The sequence below is a fragment of the Acromyrmex echinatior genome, chromosome 7 (assembly GCF_024713525.1).
Source record: "Acromyrmex echinatior isolate Ae372 chromosome 7, ASM2471352v2, whole genome shotgun sequence".
Lineage (NCBI taxonomy): Eukaryota > Metazoa > Arthropoda > Insecta > Hymenoptera > Formicidae > Acromyrmex > Acromyrmex echinatior.
In genome coordinates, this window is record NC_141858.1 from 12,718,098 (window position 1) to 12,736,990 (window position 18,893).

Sequence of the window (18,893 nt, forward strand, 5' to 3'; positions counted from 1 at the left end):
CGCTATTTGTTAATATTTTTGTCATGCTAATAAGTTTTGTGAAATGAATAGACATCGCGATATCGGTGACGATACACTTTGAGAAAGTCAAGACAAGAGATCGCGTTTAATATTAATAAACTCTTAGAATTTTAAAGCTTTATTTGCCCTGCAAAGAAACTTTCTTTTCTGTGACATTCTGTTTATTTTCTTTTCAAGAGACATCATTGATCTGCAGGGATCGTTGGCACGTCATATAGACTGTAGCGAGCTATAGAATAAATTTTCCTTCGTATTAGCTAACATTAGAAAGATATCAATGTCTGTTCAATCGTGAGTGTCGTGTCAAAACAATTAAGTAATACGTCCGAAAGCTTTACTTTGATTTGATTAAAATGTATTTTAATCAATCATTACGGGGAAATTTCTGAATTATAGATATAATTATAGATATAATAACAGCTGTAAAATTTATATTAAATTTAACACATATCCGTGTGTCTTAAACGGTCCATCCAAATTTTTGTGTTAATTTGACTTATTATGATTCGAATTAACGAACTATCTTTATTTAATTCTTCTTCGATCTGCATATACTATTTATGATCTAAAGATGGCTCAGAATTGAAAGATATAATAATACTTTTTTATTTTCATTAAACTCATTACATTTGATTTTAAATTGGCGTATTGACTTCTTCATGTCTGACTCTTATATATAAACTATATATAAATCCTTTTTTGTTTTGCTATTTTAATTTAAGATGAATGTATTAGAAAGTGATACACAATTTGAAAATAAATTGTGTAAAAATATATTTTTTCAGTAAAATTTATATTTAATACATAAATTTGACGCGTATATTCATGTTTGATTTATATAATTTACATTATTTTTATGCTATTTGTTCACTTATTCATAAATTGTGTTATTTTAGTACGAAAAATATTACATATCAATTTAACACAAAATATTCAAGTAATATAAATCACATTATGTTAAATTATCACTCACGAAATTCAACATAAAAATATTAACAAAGACTGGTTTCAATATAATACAAAATGTTTTTTTCTATTGCGAATGAATACGTTAAAGAAGCGAATGCTCTTTCTCTCTCTCTTTTTAAGAAGAAAATAGATACATGGAGAATGTGAGTGGTTTTTAAAAAAAGAAATTAATACATATGAAATATGACGACAGATTTTATATTTCGACATAAATCTTTCTCGAATTTATCATATTTTCCCGAAAATCTCGCTTATGAAGTAACGATTTTTAGTTGCCTAACTTAATCGACGGTGCCGAACGCTGCAGCCACACAATGTATGTACGATGCGAATCGGTATATTATCGCTCAAAGGCAGACACAAATCGGTAATATTATTACACGTATATCGCAAGCTTTATTACGCGTGCCGTATCGTGTTCGGATGGCTCACCACGTCGCGCGACTGGATTATTGCTTCTCTTCGGCAAATATCTCATTGCGTTCGACTGAATCGTTGACGCGCGACGAGATTAAAGCGGATAGAATACGGAATTGAAGTAGTAAAAGCAGACGCTCTAATTGTACTCCGGTCGTTGCACGCGTCGCAGAATGTTTCTGTCACCGGCTCGACGCCGGTGGGAGGAGAGAGTACATTATAGATATATTGCGGTAGAAACAATCGCGGATATGTGATATCGGCTTATCACATCTTTGATACCCTTTCCGAAACATCTGTCTTTTGCACGCAGCGCACGTGTTCCGAGAATCGGCCGATTATAGCTCATTAAACAGATGGTATAATACATAATCGAGCTAATAACAGAGCAGCTATTCATAGTGGTGTATAATTGGTTTTAGCAGGTCGGCCTTAGGCAAAACGTTTATGGATTATTATGAAATTGTTATGAAAAATTTCAATTTGTGTGTATTAGAAAATATGTGCGTATATAAATTTATTTATGGAATAATAATTTGTTTGAAATACACTTTTGTGCTAATTATATTATAGCGATAAACTCACTTTCGCAGAACTCCGAAACCAACCTTTGCGTCATCGTTCGCATACCGTGCGATACAGAAATAGATCTCCCTTGTATCTAAGACGTTACTTTTTATACGATCTCTTCGAACAAACGAGAATTTAAAATGGACGAACGATCAACAGTGAATTATTAATTTTTATACAGTCATAAGAAATTTGCGCTTGTCGGAGAAAAAACATAGTGATAGCAATTATAAAGATGATAACAAGTTTTGTATGTATGCTTTAAAAAATATAAGTGTAGATTTAACATCATGGATTTAACATGGTTTACTATGAACTCATTAAATTGTTAAATTTCACACTAAGTTATTTATATCAATACTAACGTGGTGGGAATTATATTTAACACTCATAGTGTTAAATTAACATCCATACTTTTTTAGAGTGTAGAATTAATACATATACATTTGAATGAAATTATTTTATAGTTATTAAAACTATGTAATAATTTATTGAAGTATGTAAGTACATCAACTCTACACTCTAAAAAATATGAATATAAATTTCAGTTATGTATTAATTTGTAAACTTTGTTCATTAATTTATACATATAAAGTTATATCAACACGAACATGGCGAGATTTGCCTATATCTAATATCTAATATCTCTGGTGTTAAATCTATATTTATCCGGTAAACACCCAACTAATAATAACATAATATCGATAGTATTAAAATTTTAAATTTGACGGTATAAATATAATGTAACATTGCACATAGATAGTTACTTTGTTACTTTGAAATTATAACATTCATATTATGTAATTTTTAGTTGGTGTTTACTGTATATATGTAATTGACTAAACCATTTTATAAGTGCACCTATAAAATAGTTTGTTCAAGTACATTAATTTATTTTATTATATACATTAATTCTACATTTTTATAGTTGTGCCATCACAATGCTTTTCTCTGAATTTGAAGAATATATTTGTATAATATATTTGTCCAAACTCAAACAGATCTTATATTTCTCTTTAATCTAACTTTTCTCATTTCTCAGAATTTAATATCACAATTTAATGTCGCATAAGACCGACAGTTTAATTGATAATGCCGATATGGTTGAAAGGATACAGTCATAAAGAATCGGAGAGTTAATATCGTTGCTTTTTCCGTCTATCTGTAATGAGCTTTGACGGCAACTTATAAAGGCGAGTCACGAATCGATCTCGGATCGAGGCTGATCGATGATCAGACAGACCCTTCCTCTGTTACATCGGCCGTAAGTCGGAATCGATGATGAGCTGCGAGCGTGGCGAACGAGGCTCTTCCTGCGTAGTTCGGAGCCTCGGCGACGCCCGACTTCGACTCCATTCATATTCAAACGATATTTCATGAAGACGGAGTGGAGTAGTTCTCGTTTGACTGAAGTCGATTCCCCTTTTGTCGGAGTCTTCCGGCGTAAAATCGATATGTCGATACCAACGTGCGTTACGTTTCCGCGCGTGAGATATATGTATATATACGCTCGCGCCATCATTTTAGTAAGATACTTGCGGGAAACTTAACTAATAAATGTCTCGTTGGTGTCGTGATGATTGTCCGCGTTTTACGTAGGAAAGGCGACTGGGATGTTCATAGAGAGACTTGGTGCGTGACGTGGATTCGTGTGATGTGGAGTGTGGCTTTAACAACGCGTGTCAAAATAACGTTCCTGCGTCCGACGCAGAAATCTACATCGCGTATAACGCTCACCCAGGATTAATAGATGTACATTTGCTATCCCATAATCCACCCGGAATTCACGGATGTGTGAACGATGAGAGTTCTCGACGTGAGCGTGCACATTTCTAATTCGTTAGTCGTCGTAGTGTGCATTACGAAATAGATTAAACGCAACGATCGTGCCGGTTGTGTGGAATTTTGAACAGTGTGGTCGTAAAATGTGGTCGAACGCGATTAATCGAAGAGTTTCTTACAAAAACCAAATAAGTCTTTTTTTTTTTATTTGAGTTATGATGCCAAATCGTTATATAGATCTGCTTACACTTTTTGCACTCAGAATCTTTGTTTTGCAGCTAGAAATCATTGGTTGATCGACATTGAATTAGCATCGTTTCGGCGTTAATCGACCAATCATTTCTGGCTGGTTTTTTTCTCTTTTCAACGCCCGAATATAAATATATTTATCTCGTTTGCAAAAACTTTGCGGGATTTCAAGCAACGCGAACAAATAGCGTAACTTTTTCTTCACGCATCGTGCTGTCTTTTGTGTAGAGTTTACAAAATAAGCATTCAGCATTTATGTGATAAATAGTTCACACCATACACTAAGTAAAAAAGCCTTAGTGAACATAGATCGAAAGCCTCAATCGTTTTTGAGATATAAACAATTTTGTATGTTTGAGTATCATAACTAACTTATCATCTCTTCTATGTGTTACATATGAAAAGAAAAGAATTACAATAAGTAGCAATGATATTTTATTTGGGAGAATTACAAGTTTAATGAGATTATCTTCCATAATATGCCCATCCACAACCATAATATCAACTTACTGATTCCCGGTGAAATTTTTATAAAGTGGAAATTGAATCAGAGCATTCAGTTTGCAAACACTGAGACAAATCTTCATGTCGTGTAGACATACGACACGTAGAAGCCAATAAATCAGTTATGATACTAACATAGAAAATTGTTTATATTTTAGAAACAGTTGAGTCTTTGACGATCAAAGTTCGACCTATGATCACTAAGACTTTTTACTCAATATGATATGTACAATTTAACATGTAAATGTCGAATAGTTTTTTTTGAACACCCTGTTTATGCACGACTAAAATTCAACATAAACGTATCGTTGCATATCACATTTTGTTACACCTCACGTTCTGTTTTGGATATGACTGTGCCCGAGAGACGCGAAAAATCAACCTATTTTATTCCCTTTTTATTATTGCGGCTTTGTAACAGGTGACCCTTTTTCTGTGCGTATACGTATACATTGCCATGAAATTTTTGTGAAATTGGATTTTCCCTGTGTGCATTTTACCGCCTCGCAATATGTCATTTAGTTAAATCGTTTCTCTTTGAAATTTTTCGTAGCTACTGTGTATGTAAACCGCATATATGTACACAAATTGGAGATATAAAAATCAGCTTCCTTTCTGTAAGTCAATATCAAGGTGGCACGTCGTTTTCGACTGTTCGAAAGACAAACTGGAAGAAAGTAACGCGTACTTTAAGAAACTTGAAAAGTTCTGTAGTTTCCGTTCCGTAGTTTGACTTGTATCTTACATGCTTCCGTGTCAAGAAACTACTTACACGCACGTGCTCCCGTACAATACTTTTTTATCTTTTGTAACCCGAAAATATTCGCAAAGTTACCATATGCTCCAGCATGTGTCCGTGTTTAATATAAACTACTTTTGCTTTACTTTCAATTGTTCGAAACAACGGCATGTTCCTCAGGGTCTTGAGATTTGGAAAATTTGCCCAAAGACAATTATTTGCATATTCAAAATTACAAGTTTTGTTATCTTAAGTTTCTCAAGCTACGTTAATATTTAATTTTTATCATATAGCGTTATGTTCCTTCGATTAAATTTTTTTATGATACTTTCTTATTAGAAGTTTCAAGTTCGAAAACTATAGAAATCCGAAAAACGTTATTCTCTCGTTCTGAATTTTAACTTTTGAAAATTTAATTTATTATCTGAAAGTTTAATTTTTGGAAATATAATTTATTCTGATGTAAAAAAATCACAGTTTCGTTGGTTGACTCGACCGGGACGGACGTGTTCTTGCTACAGTCCGAATATTGCGTTATCTCTAATTGTTGAAAGTTTCTGCCGAATTTAACACACATTTATATTCCATTTAGTGTTTTATGTTACTGGTCGCATTGCTCTTGAGTGTAGGAACGGGGCCAATTAAAAGAGAAGAAGAACTAAAAATCGGATGTGACGTGCATCACTAATCTCTTGCGCGTTCTTTAATTTCTGAAAATACAATTTCTTCTACCTAACGTAAAAAATCGGGCGTGACGTGCATCATTAACTTTTATAAGGGTTACAATTTCGTCATTAAAAAAAATTTTTATTTCATTTTTTTACCACGCTTGAAGTTCGGAAATAATAGAAATCCAGAAAACGTTAATCTCTCGCGCGGTTTTCATTTCTTTTATGTAACGTCAAAAAATTAGACACGATATATATCGTCAATTTTCATTAGTGTTATAATCTCCTCATTAAAATTTCTTGTAATTTTCTCGTATAAAATTTCTTATAACTTTCTCGTTATTTTAAAGCAAGAAAAATCCGGAAAACGTTAATCTCTCGTACGTACTTTAATTTGTGAAAATGTGATTTCTTCAATCTAACAAAAAAGTAAACGAAATATCGGGGCAAAAGAATTAAAAAATAGCGATAAATACGAAGTCGGAGGGAACCGCGCCTTCGTACAAAATTCTAAGCGAAGGAGCTTGAAAAACCTTCAAGTCGAAGCTCACCGACCGAATTCACCCGGCACGATACTATCGCGATACGACCAGGCAGTCGATAGTGCACGTATACACGTACAAGTAACGAACTCTCCCTCGATTTTATGCGTGTGTATGAAGTCGCACGAAAGTGGTATAGATTTTTTCGTTCTGCACTCGCTTGGTGCCGGAATGGCGGCCACGCACACACACGCACAAATACGCGTCGTCAAGCTAGTAATGGCGTTACATAGCCGGTACATAATTAAAGGACGCAATTAAGAGAATAGTAATTGCATCACCCCAATATAGATTCGTCGTATTTCCGCCTTTCTGAAGATTTCGGTTCTCCATCTCCGTCGTCTCCGCTTCGATCCCTTTTCTGCTTCTAATCTATTTTGATTTGCACACCATTATTTACTCGATGTTGTGCGAGTACTGAAGATAGTGATTTTGACACTTCTAAACAGAAATCCGAATAATCATAAGTTGATCTATGGTCATAAATTATTAAAAAATATTGACAATAATTTGAATATTTTTAGTAAAACTATCGATTTTTGTAACATCATGTGAATGCGCTTGGTCTAATATTGATGATTACAAATCTGAAGATTAAATTTGAATAACGTGAATTTTTAACGATAAATTAGATATCATCTAATGAGATATCTAATGAAGATGGCTTGGTTCTTTGAAATTTTAATATGCGTCTGTTCTTCTCAAATCGATCTTGCCGTAATTGTCATTATGGATTAGAATATTTAATTCTTAATTATCATTAAAAATTATGCACTCTTGTGGATTGTAGTCGAGACATTGTAATCATCTCGAAGATGCTGCCTGGTTTGCGCATAATCTGTTTGCTTCTTTTGAAGGACAGTTGTTTGACGTTACCGATCAACTTCGGACAATTAAGAGGAATTAAGGCGCGCCACGCATTTAACTCTTTCGTTCACTGAACTTGTAGGCGAGAAAGCTGTACAATTTAAGAGTATAAAGTCTTTCGCGAGCTCGAGACTGACGCAACAGTGTGTGAAAGTGTCGATTCATCGAGCACGCAAGGGTGTGCTCCTCCATCGATTTATTTACGCAGAACGTCGTTACGCTAACTCGTGCGAAACAAATTCTTCGATTAATTTCCTTTGGGATGCGTGGTGTAATCGATGTAAAAACCGCCGCAATTGGTAAGCGAAAATATTTCTGAATAAGATAATTAATCCTTCAATGCTATTCTCGGTATGGCACACTCAGCTCTTTTTTCCAAAAAATGATTTTCTATGAAACTTTTATTTACTTTATTTTATTTACTTTATTGCTTATAACTTTTATAATAATAAAGATATATATTTTTATCAATAAAAGATACATGTGTAAATGTATATTTAATAATAATAATATATATTTTTACATATATTTGCTTGATTGTTGTATTCCTTAAGGATATTTCGATGTACACATCAGCTAAAATTATATAGTCAATCAATTAATATCGGTAAACAAATTTTATCATAGATATCATTAATTGCTGCACAATTACCATATTTTGCTACAGTTTTTAGATAAATAACTTTTAATTGAGTAAATGAATCCAATTGAATTTTTGCAATTTAATTTTATTATATAGTATGTACAAAAAGTTTAATTTAATTTATACTGCTTTTTCATCAAATTTGCAAATAAATACAAAGTGCGTTTTTATATAAGAATGAAGAGAAACAAAAAATTAAATAACCTTTAAATCAATAAAAGAATTATGTTCAAATTTTTGACATTCAGACGCGTAATAATAGAACAATCTATGAAATTTTTATATTTTTGGTAGTTTTGAATTATGATCCATATATTCTTAGCATTGTTTCGATTGAGCAAAAATTTGTTACAACAATATGTTCATTTTATGATAGTTGTAAGCAATAGAAATTGTTATAATATTATAGTACGAGTATATTGCACTTATAACAAAATAGTATAGTATGACATTGAAGGGGTATATAGATTTTTTTCGTGATTGTGGATACAAATAGGTGGAAATATTTGCTTGGAAAATATTATTCCTTAAAATAAATAATATTAAAATAATGTACTCTGAAAAAGTGAATTATTAAATGTAATATGCAGATTAAACGCGAAGATTTTAAAATCGCAATGTTCTCTGAATTCGACGTCACTCCATCTCAAATCCGAAATTGAATTGAGCTTCAAATATTTGCGAAAGATGTAGAATAATGTAGATTCACGGATTGCAGATGCCCGTTGAATTTGTCTTTAATTCGCGAAATGCGCGAGAAAGCTTATAAATTTACCAAGAATACAGTGAAGTAATAAGAAATGCAAATTATAGGCAATTTAGTTATTGTAAAGAGCACGTGGCAGGTTCTGTCACAACGGGAAGAGACGCGGTTTCTGAATTATTACTGAATTTAACGTGATGTATCTTTAGCCAATCGATGATTACACGTCGAGACATATTACGCGCTCGAGTTCGTTCACACTAATAAAAATGGCAAATTTTCCGGAAACTTTTTTGGCAGCGAATTATGTAATGCAATTTTCTAGAAATTCTTTCATCAAATTGTATGTTAGTCCTTATTCATTATTTAATTTGTACGAGCCAGAAATATCCTTGCAGTTTTAATATTATTAGACTCTTTAATATTATTAGAATCCACAGAAACGTTAAATCTAATATTTTAATTCAGTTTAAAATTCTTCTCGCTCTCTGACAGCTGCACTACTTTCGATAATTATAACCGTTTAATTAATTTTTTTAAGCGTAATTTTTGAAGAATAATTTTTAGAAATATTAACCGTTTAAAGATAAGCAGATTAAAATTCAATTAGGAGAAAATATTATGCATTGAAATAAATAAAATTTAAATAATATACATTACATAAATGGAGACAGTATCTATAAAATTCTAAATATAACATACTAACTATTTAAAGATAAGCAGATTAAAGAACTTAATTAGAAGAAAATATCTTCTACTAAAATAAATAAAATTTAAATGAGATATTTTAGAAAAATGTACTATCTATAAAATTTTAAATATAATACGAAAATTAAATTAAATATAATCCGGAGAAAGAGACTAATTTTAGTTTAGTGTTCAATTCAAACTTAAGCACTTTGAGAGTACCATAACGGGATGTATTTACCGCCAACTGTAAGATTCCCAACGCTTTTCAATTCCTGCCTTTTTCTTTTTCTTCACTATCTGCCATTAAACTTCCAATACGTCTTGCACTCGAGGGAGAAGAGTTGAGATGGAAGGAAAAGAGAGTGGAAGGAGAGAAAAATGCGCGCGTATATATTCTCGATACTTCCGAGACACGGCACTTGAAGCCGACGAAGTCGAGTGTTGGAGAGAGCGGGACGGCGGTACAGAAGCGCACTTTCGCGCGTATTTTTGGCTGACGATAATCGATAAGCGCCCTGCCCAAGGAACGCCCGGAATGATATTGTCCCATCGTGCCGGTGTTTTCGCTCTGACAGGAGATGGACGATACTTTCTGCGGGTTAGTCCGGAGATTCAACGACTGGGTGTAGGGACGCGCGGCGTATGTACGCGCGCAAATACATCCGCTGGATTTATGAGCATTTCGATCTCGGAGGCAAAATGCCGGCAGAAACTGAAGTGATTGTACTCTGCAAAGTGATAAACATCGGACTGGGCTCAGGCTTTCTCTCGTACGAGTGAAAGAGAGAGAGAGAGAGAAAAAGAAAGAGAAATTTTAATTAAATTTTATATTCTTTAATTTTAAGAATGTTTTTCAGTCTTTATGTTGCAGCTTTAGTCTGGTGATTTTTACACCCTGCAGTTTAAGATGGAACAGACAATTACTGGTTGTATTTACAGAGTGATAAAAAAGTTTGGCCACAAAGTTCTGTGTGTGTTTATTTGCCATTATTTCAAATTTAAATTTAAATTTAAATTTTATTTTGCGTTCATAGAAATACACTGAATAGGATATACACCAAAAGATGAGATGCACCAGCAAAATAAACTTGCTACCTATATTTAAAATAAACAAGCAGTTTTCTTGATATTTAATAAGATAGTATTTAATAAAATGGACTAACACTTTAGAATTTTTTTTGTAAATATACGTTACTAATGATTTGATAATCACGAAACTTTGTAGCCTAATTTTTTGGCCTTTCTGAGATTCATAGAAAATCTTCTGTCTTAATTACTGAGAGAATAATTATGAGAAAGCAGCGCACAAAGGAATAATGTAAAATAGAGATGGGAGGTTTGATTGAAACTTTTACGGGTGTTTGTACCGTACCATCCCTGAAATAGCCGAAATTACTTCACGCTTCGTCCACCGGACGGCGAAAACGATTGGATTACAAAGCTATTATACATCCTTCTTCGTTGCACACGCCCGCGGGGAAAAAAGCCCATCCGATTTCAAAATCGATTTTGTCGCGCCAACGGCTTCCGTTACTTCCGAACGAAACTGCAAGTTAGATTAGATGGAAACGTAGAGACAACGCAGCAAATCCCGAGAGGCACTGTCGCAGCTCGTTAGTTGCCGACATGTCTTGGTGATAATTCTTGATAGAACAAAATTGAAAATTAATATGTACATTTAATAATTCATGTAGAAATATTATTAGGCATCAAGATTCAACCTCGATTGTATTTGGCGCTTCTCTATTTATTTGTATTATTCATATATACCATAAAAAACATGTATTTGTGTTAAAACCCACATTCTTAAAATTTTGATATTGAATTTCTAACATTTAAATGTTAATTTAATATAATGTGATTGTGTTATTTGAATATTTCATGTTGAATTGATGTTCAACATTTCTTAGTGTTAAAATAATACAATTTATAAGTAAGTGAATAAATAACATAAAAATTATATTTTATTTGGAATATAAATTTTTTAAGATAAATTAATAAAATGTGTTAATTTAACATATTATAAAATGTGAGATTCCCCTAAAAAGATTGCTGCTACGTTTGAATAACGTTTTCATTTTTTCCTTTTGCGTCGTCGAAGTTAGTCTTGTTCGCGCCATCACCAATGTTGACCTTTTGCATTTTCGCTTCGATTCTCTTTTCGTTGAGAAGATTAATACGTGACGCCTGCATCCGTACGATCTCATGACGTCAATTCATTGTCATTATGGAGCAGACCACACAGTTCCGCGTCCTTCTTTTCGCTACTCATCTCGTCTCTTCTCTTCCTCCATAGACCTTCATCTTCGATTTCGTTCGTGATCCTTTCCCGTTTTCCCGATCTTCTCACCCGGTTTATGGTTCACGATCACGTTTTCCGCATTGTCTTCGTCATTGTTCACCGATGCAATGGGCTGTGGTCCGACGACCAGTCGTTATACGGATCATCGACCCACGGGATTTTTCCATGTTCAGATACGGAATCGTCTATTATTATTTATGTTCATCGAAAGGCAAAAATACGCGTCGATTTCATCAAACGTAGATTCAGTGTCGTTATTTAAAATGGAACACTCTTTACATATATATATGTCTATACGCATATATTTGCTGATACTATAGAATATTATACACTAAAAAATATCGGCGTGGATTTTAAATTTCTATGGTGTTTATATCAATATCATCGCAGTGTAGATTTAAAACTCATGATATTAAATCATATCATATTAATCCATATCCATATTAATATTAATATAAACACCACACTGCGAAAAGTCCAGCTGCAACTACCGAATGTGAAATAATTTCAACCAAATGTTTAGATAATGTAATTAATCATAATCTTACTTTTACAAATATTTAGTAATAATTACTAAACGGAATTACATCGGTAAATATTTGTAAAGATAAAATTATGTTTAGTTATATTTCGATCGAAATTAATTCACTCAATATATAGCTATAATCAGACGTTTTCTGTACAAGAGTGAGAATTATATAGACACCGTTCTTTTTTTTTAGAATGTAGTATAATAAAAGACGTAGAATTGCTTAAACGACTGAAGTTCACTTGGCGTTGATAAAACCAATTAGAAGTTATTTATCAGCTGGTCAACGACAAATTCCTAATTATTTGATTGAAGCGGGAATGATCTTAACTGTCATCAAGGAGCGATCGTTTAAACCGCGCGTGCACCCAGAGAAAAGGTCGCTTCGATTTAAAGAAATTTTCTTTGTTATACGGTTAAAAAAAACAATTTCTTTGATTCGTGGAAAAATTTCTTTGATTTAAACATTATTTTTTAAAATCAAATAAAATATTTGATCAAATAAAATTTATTTGATTTAAAGAAATTATATTCAAATCCAAGAAATCATGATTTGAACGTTATTCTTTAAATCAAATGAATTTTATTAAAAAATGTTTAAATCAAAGAAATTTTTTCACTAATCAAAGAAATTGTTTCGTTAACCGTATAGCAAAGAAAATTTCTTTAAATCGAAGCAACCTTTTCTCTGGATGTGATCACGTGTGTAGACAAATCTAAAGATAATGAGCGCAATCAAAATACGTATATTCGCGGCGTGTACTCGTTGTTCCTGTTAGCGTGATACTTTTACACGGACGAAACGTCTCTTCCTGTGAAATGTACACCGGGGGTATTATGCAAAAACACCGAGAGCAACAGATGGCACGCGGAGGTCGAGGAACTTAAGAGCCGTTTCACGTGACAGAGGCTCCGGTAATCAGGCCTGTCATAGCAATCGATCGTCTCGCCGAGGCACATGCATAATGCAATCTTAATCGTACACGAGCGACTGATCATCCGGACAGTCGTCCAGGAATGTGTATCGATGTTTATCGCGTCGACGGCACACGACCAGAAGACCTTGCTTCGTTAGACTACACAGAATGCTTTAATTGATATGATTTGTAACTCACAGTCTCGTTATGTTCCTTCTCTTTAATAAATCAGCTGTGCGTTTATTAATGTTCTCAACAAATCGAGAGCGACGTATTCCGAGCTGTATCTATTTTTCTTTATCTTTTTTATATTTATTGGAGTGCCAGGAGATATTAGTTCTATGTGGTTCCCCTTCGCTCGATCTTTGTTTATGGAATGTAATCACGTAATTAGAAAACAACATTGTGCATGGAATATGGCAAATATGTTTGCTACATTGATGATATATTGGTATTCACTTGGGAAAATTGTTTAACCTGCAACTAGCAGCGGTCCCATTTACGTAACTATTGATTTATTTAAAACACAGCGTGGCGTGGTATAACAAAGTATAAATTCTACACCGCCTGCTTCGATTATCGCTCCCAGCTGTGTATTTTCTCCATTGGTATATCGATTTGATCTATTTTCGCACGCCGGAGCACGCAGCGGATAGAAACGAGGTCGTAGAACCCTAAGTATCTCACCGATACAGCCATCGCCATAAGGTCGTCACTATAAGCTTCAAACTAGAACGAGTTTGCATTAATTATAACAATCGCATAAATTATGTTCTTGTGAAAATTGGATTCCTATGGAAAAGAAAGAGGATTTGAAGATAAAATGTTAGAAAATAGAGATGAGTAATGTTTCAGGAAAAGAAAATGGGAAGGGAAGAAGAGAATGAGAGAAAGAAGAGGACTAGAAGGGGAATTAACATAAAAAGACTCTAGAAATATGAGTCTAGAATTATTATCTCAAAATGGGTGTAGCTACAAATCAAGAAGTGATGTTGGTCAAGTGAGTGTCGTTTTTCTCGGTCATTCACGACCGGAAAAGAGCTCATCGGATGAGCGCACTGGGGCGGTATAACCAGGGTGTTTTACAACGATATTTGCATGTCATATTATAGGTATACTTATGATGGTAGCTCGGCTACCGAATCAATCAACCCAGCGAAATAATATACCCGTGAAATAATTTCCGATATCCATCTTCAAGCGGCATAACATTAAAAAATTCCCCTGATAAATGGTGTTTGACTTTCCATCGCAGTATCATTTTGCTTTTCAGTAATTTATTGAATAATTTAATATATTGAATAATCTCTTAATAATTTAATAAATAAATGCAAATAAGAGTATCGTTTATTTGCTACAACGATGATATAACTATAAAATTGTTATAAAATTGTTATAACAGAAATTATATAAATTAAAATTGTTAATTGTTTTTATATAACTTTTAAAATACTTTTTTTTGTTGCTTGCGGAAAACAAACAAAAATATAACGAAAGAGGAAAACGACATACTTTTATTTTTCTACAATCAGTTATCAAAATTGTACTTTAAAATTAATATTACAAAATTTTAATTACTCGAAACATTTAAACTCATTTTCTGAAAAATGTGAGTAATCTTTAAATATAATGAATAACGATTTAAATACAATCAAATTTATATTACTTGATTGTGATGTATCTTTGTTACATTTGCTGTCGCTTTCTTTCTATTATTTTTTTTTTCTTTCCTTTGAGTTCCTATGCGGCCTTTTGTGTTATCGAGTACATTAGTTGTTTCACTTAATATATGTTATCGAATGTTAGTTATTTTACTTTGTGTGTATACTGTATGCAAGCGTTCGGAGAAATCAGAATGTCGCTGATACATGAGAGAGAAGCGACAGGTATGCCAATCGTATGTACACATACACATACACACACACACACACACACACACACACACACACACACACACACACACACACATACATATATACGTACGTACGCGGAATCTTATCTGTGACCGTGGATTATCGAATTTCCGAGCGTTAGATTAGATTTCTCGACGACCACGCGCGCTCAGCGCACGGCTACGTTGGTTTCTGAAAATAAACGCATATGAGGATACCGTCGTCATCATCGCCAGTACTCCTCTCGGCTTCGTATATAACGTGTCGCATCTCTGCCGTGTATGTACATAGGGTGTATACACAGTGTACACGGGGTGACCCGAGCGTACGCGATTTCAAGAAGAAGCGTGTTAATTTATTGAATCATTTCGGCGGGTTAGTAAAGGATATTAGAAAAATAAAAAGACTGAATGTTATTGGCAGATTCTCCAAATTGGAGCCGATCTATCCTATAATTGAATGTCGAAGAGAATCTTCTGTAGCAATTTTTTTCCAATTTCCAACATTGAATAACTACGCTATTAAATCTCGAGTTAAAATCTTGTGGAGTTCCACTGTAGATTAAAGAAGGATTAAATTATCGATGCCTCGAACATTCGTGCTTCGAGAAAAATTCAACTTGCGATTTCGAGGGAGATTAAGAAGGGTCGGTAAGCGCCGGAACGAAGAAGCAAAACACGCGGAAATCCAATTTTATTCGTTATAGGGGTAGGACTGGTAAGAACTCGGATCGTTCGATTTTTAGTTACGACCTAGACTTGCTTTTATGAGATAGCTGTGTATTAGATGGAATAGTTTTAAAAAATTAGAGGTCAATTTCCCGTATTAAGTTCAATTTTTTAATGAATATTATAATTTTTTATAGTGCAAAAAATAATTAATTGTGTGCAAAAAATACATCAAAAAATTTTTGTTGTTATATTGTTATATATAATTTTATTTTTTTTTTATGATATTTTTATTAGTATAAATACTGAAAATGTTATTATAAATATTGAAATTAGTTTTATTTTGATAGTTACTAACATAAAAAATTATAGAATGAATTTTTAAAATTATTCTTTCTTCCCCCCCCCCCTCTCCCTCTCTCTTTCTACACAATAGAGCAAATGCTAGTTACTTTAAGTAGGCTAATCTAGGATCTGCTTTAGCCTTCTTACTACAGAAGATTAGATTAAATCCATTGAAAACCGATTAATTAACATTAGATTATTTCAATCATTGGTGCAAATAATAGAGAATATATAATATATTATATTTTTCTTATGAAAAGCTAAGTCATATATTTGTTTGCAGAATCAGTATATTAATGTATCAGAAGTATCAAATATTAAATTTAAATATTTCGATGAAGTCGACGTACAATTCTAATTTATTAACAAAAATTTGAAGAAATTCAGACATTTTTAGTGCTTAAAACGATAAAAGATTAATTTATATTACGTTATACGTCATATATATATATATATATATATACACACATTATTTTTTGTAGTTTTTCATCCAATTTTACTCGTTTACACGACTTTTCCCGACAATTTTCCGGAGTATTTATGGATGATAATTTTTTGTTCGTGGTGCTATATCTATATTTTGATTTTAAAAGTCGTAGGGCAAATGGATAGATGATGTTTTAATAGGTGCCGGACATGTGTTAGACAATGTTACATCGTAAAATTAAAACATAAAACAGTCTATTGAAAAAAATGTTAATGGACATATTTAATCAATTAATTTTTTTCTGCGAATTGAAATAAAATTGAAGAAAATATTAATTCAAGAAATTTTTAATACCTAATTATTATATGTATTTCAATTTAAAAACCGGCTAAAAAGCTTTTCTAAAATACGCGAAGATTTAGCGTTATGATATTTTGTGGTTAACGCGATAATGTTAAGAGTGATCTTTCGTTTTGATAATTATCTTATAATACTGCACGATACGATTTACGTTCGTGCTGCATGCTTGTTAGGAATTTCAAAGTAGTTTCCTAGACTATAGTTTACTTGTGCCAATTATGGATGTCGAGCCTCGGAGCGTAAACTCCTTTATTATAGAAACTGGCATATGCTTATTGTTAAAATACACATGCAATCTTGCTGTATACAACAGTCAATTTTCGCGTATGTAGCTTTCTGTTTATCGAATTACCCAATATTGTCTTTAAATTATCAATAAATCCACTTTGTCTTGTGATTCGAAATTCTTATACCAACGATTGTTTCCGAATCTAATGAAATGATAATCATATAGATACGATATCGCTATGTTGATAGAAAAATAATACATCTCAAAATTAGCAACTTCTCAGTAGAGCATTTTTAAACTTCTAAATTAAAATTAGGATTGTGAATATGTATAATTTCTGTAACTCTACTTTCTTTTCATGTTATGCTTTCAATTATAATGTATTTTTTAAAACTATGTCACAAATATATTATTAACAATCGCGGAGACTCGTGTAAGCAATTTATTTATACTTGATTTATTTGTGAAGCTACAAAACTATTTTTATTTTAAAATGTTTCTTAATTTAAAGGATTACCATTTCTCCTTTGATGTCTGATACTGTAACGTTTCCTAGCGATTTGACGTTCGCTCGGAACGGCTACCGCACAACACCGAAATGCGCAATGTCCGATCATCCAGACAAGGAATGGCGCTGTCGGGATGATTGAATCGGTCTTGTAGATCCATCGGAATTCGAACCTCGTCATTAATTGGGAGGACGACGCCGTCTAGCGGCTCTCCCGGTTACGCCACCCTGACGGGGATTGACCCATTTTCCCACGATGCTCCTTCCGCGCGGAATCCAAACTTTCCTCCATCGTTAAGCCTCACGTGACTAGGACTCGCCGAAATTGATTGTGACCCAGAGAGCACGTTCATTTAGAGAGAACGATGAGAGACCGTAGTTGTCGGTGAGCTCGTATTTAATCAAGTCGAGAGCGACGCCGGACAAACGAAGTGGCGTGACGCTTTTGTAATCCAGAAGCGAACGTTCACTGAATGTTCACATACGCGTTTCGCGAGCCTATCGCCCGTTTCGCGGGAATTACTGTGAAAATGACCCGTACTTGCTGTGAAACTGTGAAACTCCTCTCTTTCTCTTTCTCCCTGTGTTTATTTCGTAAGCAATCTGAAGAAACATAAACGAGAAGAGACCAGGCAAAGGCACGTCCGACCGAGAGAGAAATAAACGTTGAATCTCGTATGAGGTGTCTATCTATCTTTGTGATCCCGGTTTCCTGGACTGGAAAAAGAGTCTGGTTGCATTAATTGGAATTCTGGTTGAAAATGGACAAGAATTTTCTAGTTGAATCTGCCATAATTCTAATTAAAATAATTAAAATTCTGATGTGTGATAATAATGATAAAAATTTCTAGTTTGCTTATTTTCACATTTTTGTCAGTGTGAGTCTATTCTGAGTATTCCTTTGGCGCGTTATTACTTAACGCAATCTTGCTTTTTTCCTCGTTACGTTGGGAAAGAATAATTAAAATGAGAACACGTCCCTGATGTATACGCACGCACGTGTCACTCGATGATTATTTCCGGCCACTTCCGCGAAGGCGTTATTCTCGGTTTGTCGCGATCACTTTCTGCCAAATGGGTCGCTGGGCCTACAGAGCTATTTACTTCGATTCTTCATCGAGGACGTTTATTAATAGATTTCACAAGAGCTTCATTTCTCTGTGAGATTCTTTTTTTATTTTTTGTGATCTTAACATTATAAAAAATTTGTTGCGAAAAATATAACCACATAAGCAGTATGTTAAATAATGAAATCATGAAATGCTCGGTGTTCAGATTTAAGTCTAAATACACCCTCCTACACCCACAGAAAAGGTTTCTTCGATTTAAAGAAATGTTTCTTTGATTTGTCA

General features: G+C 33.4%; 1 protein-coding gene across 17 annotated transcripts in view; it reads left to right on the forward strand.

Moving 5' to 3' along the window:
- LOC105152304 (uncharacterized) overlaps positions 1–18,893 on the forward strand; it is a 327,635-nt gene that overhangs the window by 189,714 nt on the left and 119,028 nt on the right. The window lies entirely within an intron of this gene.